Genomic DNA, 3041 nt, shown 5'->3' on the forward strand with positions numbered 1-3041 from the left:
CTGACCTGGTCTGATGACTTGAAGTGGTGACATTTCTTCAAAGTTGATGCTGTTGATCATTGTGGTCTTCTTCCATCGCACCCTTTTTTCTTCAAAAGTTTGTACCATCAAAGGTACCAATGGGGTCCCAGGATATAAGTCCCCATGTTTTCTCTCCTCCAAAAGGACCTGTTGACATCCGCCATTGTGCCTTTCACCTATAGGACCCCATTTTCTTCAAACATTTATACCATCATAGGTACTAATGGGATCCCAGGTTTTAATCACAAGTCTTTCTCTTCCCAGATCAGGTTAGTTGCTCTTCATTATTGTGCTCTTCACCTGTAGGACCTGATTTTCTTCATATATTTATACCATCAATGGCATAAATAGGGTCCCAGGAATTTCAACACAATCTTCTTTCTTTCTAAAAGTGACCTATAATTCAATTTGTTAAATACAACCAAGTGCAAAATGAGCAGTGTTTGGCAAGAGCATGCAGGGCATAAGGCCTCCTAAAATAGTTAGAGGCATTAGACCAAGTCCAGTAGTGCTCATAAGAGATTGTAATACATAGACCTTTTGGGACCAATCCAGCTAAGGGAATAGTGAACCCAAATATCTCTTTGTGAAAGAAAAAAAAGACAAAGTATGAATTCCAATCTCTGCCAAATGACTCTGAAATGGTACATCTGAATTTGGTTAAATAAATTAATCCATTTCAGTTGTTTTTTCTAAAATTATGAGAAATTGGTTAATGAGCACCTTGAAAAAATATTATGGCCTCCTCCAAATCCCCTACAGCCATCCGATCCATCGCCAAATAGGTGCGCCTTTGCCACTGACAACAGCGTTCCTCTTTAACCAATTTCCACATAACTTGGGAGAAAACCACAAACAAATATACATTTCCTCATCTATGGTTTACAAACATTTATTTGCAAATAATTAACACTATTATTATTGAGACTGACCTGGTCTGATGACTTGAAATGGTGACATTTCTTCAAAGGTGATGCTGTTGATCATTGTGGTCTTCTTCCATCGCACCCTTTTTTCTTCAAAAGTTTGTACCATTAAAGGTACCAATGGGGTCCCAGGATAGAAGTCCCCATGATTTCTCTCCTCAAAAAGGACCTGTTGACATCCGCCATTGTGCTTTTCACCTATAGGACCCCATTTTCTTCAAATATTTATACCATCATAGGTACTAATGGGATCCCAGGTTTTAATCACAAGTCTTTCTCTTCCCAGATCAGGTTAGTTTCTCTTCATTATTGTGCTCTTCACCTGTAGGACCTGATTTTCTTCATATATTTATACCATCAATGGCATAAATAGGGTCCCAGGAATTTCAACACAATCTTCTTTCTTTCTAAAAGTGACCTATAATTGAATTTGTTAAATACAACCAAGTGCAAAATGAGCAGTGTTTGGCAAGAGCATGCAGGGCATAAGGCCTCCTAAAATAGTTAGAGGCATTAGACCAAGTCCAGTAGTGCTCATAAGAGATTGTAATACATAGACCTTTGGGACCAATCCAGCTAAGGGAATAGTGAACCCAAATATCTCTTTGTGAAAGAAAAAAAAGACAAAGTATGAATTCCAATCTCTGCCAAATGACTCTGAAATGGTACATCTGAATTTGGTTAAATAAATTAATCCATTTCAGTTGTTTTTTCTAAAATTATGAGAAATTGGTTAATGAGCACCTTGAAAAAATATTATGGCCTCCTCCAAATCCCCTACAGCCATCCGATCCATCGCCAAATAGGTGCGCCTTTGCCACTGACAACAGCGTTCCTCTTTAACCAATTTCCACATAACTTGGGAGAAAACCACACACAAATATACATTTCCTCATCTATGGTTTACAAACATTTATTTGCAAATAATTAACACTATTATTATTGAGACTGACCTGGTCTGATGACTTGAAATGGTGACATTTCTTCAAAGGTGATGCTGTTGATCATTGTGGTCTTCTTCCATCGCACCCTTTTTTCTTCAAAAGTTTGTACCATCAAAGGTACCAATGGGGTCCCAGGATAGAAGTCCCCATGATTTCTCTCCTCAAAAAGGACCTGTTGACATCCGCCATTGTGCTTTTCACCTATAGGACCCCATTTTCTTCAAACATTTATACCATCATAGGTACTAATGGGATCCCAGGTTTTAATCACAAGTCTTTCTCTTCCCAGATCAGGGTAGTTGCTCTTCATTATTGTGCTCTTCACCTGTAGGACCTGATTTTCTTCATATATTTATACCATCAATGGCATAAATAGGGTCCCAGGAATTTCAACACAATCTTCTTTCTTTCTAAAAATGACCTATAATTGAATTTGTTAAATACAACCAAGTGCAAAATGAGCAGTGTTTGGCAAGAGCATGCAGGGCATAAGGCCTCCTAAAATAGTTAGAGGCATTAGACCAAGTCCAGTAGTGCTCATAAGAGATTGTAATACATAGACCTTTTGGGACCAATCCAGCTAAGGGAATAATGGACCCAAGTATCTCTTTTTGAAAGAAAAAAATGACACAGTATGAATTCCAATCTCTGCCAAATGACTCTGAAATGGTACATCTGAATTTGGTTAAATAAATTAATCCATTTCAGTTGTTTTTTCTAAAATTATGAGAAATTGGTTAATGAGCACCTTGAAAAAATATTATGGCCTCCTCCAAATCCCCTACAGCCATCCGATCCATCGCCAAATAGGTGCGCCTTTGCCACTGACAACAGCGTTCCTCTTTAACCAATTTCCACATAACTTGGGAGAAAACCACACACAAATATACATTTCCTCATCTATGGTTTACAAACATTTATTTGCAAATAATTAACACTACTATTATTGAGACTGACCTGGTCTGATGACTTGAAGTGGTGACATTTCTTCAAAGTTGATGCTGTTGATCATTGTGGTCTTCTTCCATCGCACCCTTTTTTCTTCAAAAGTTTGTACCATCAAAGGTACCAATGGGGTCCCAGGATATAAGTCCCCATGTTTTCTCTCCTCCAAAAGGACCTGTTGACATCCGCCATTGTGCTTTTCACC

The sequence above is a fragment of the Engystomops pustulosus genome, chromosome 2, assembly GCF_040894005.1.
Source record: "Engystomops pustulosus chromosome 2, aEngPut4.maternal, whole genome shotgun sequence".
In the NCBI taxonomy this organism is placed as follows: domain Eukaryota; kingdom Metazoa; phylum Chordata; class Amphibia; order Anura; family Leptodactylidae; genus Engystomops; species Engystomops pustulosus.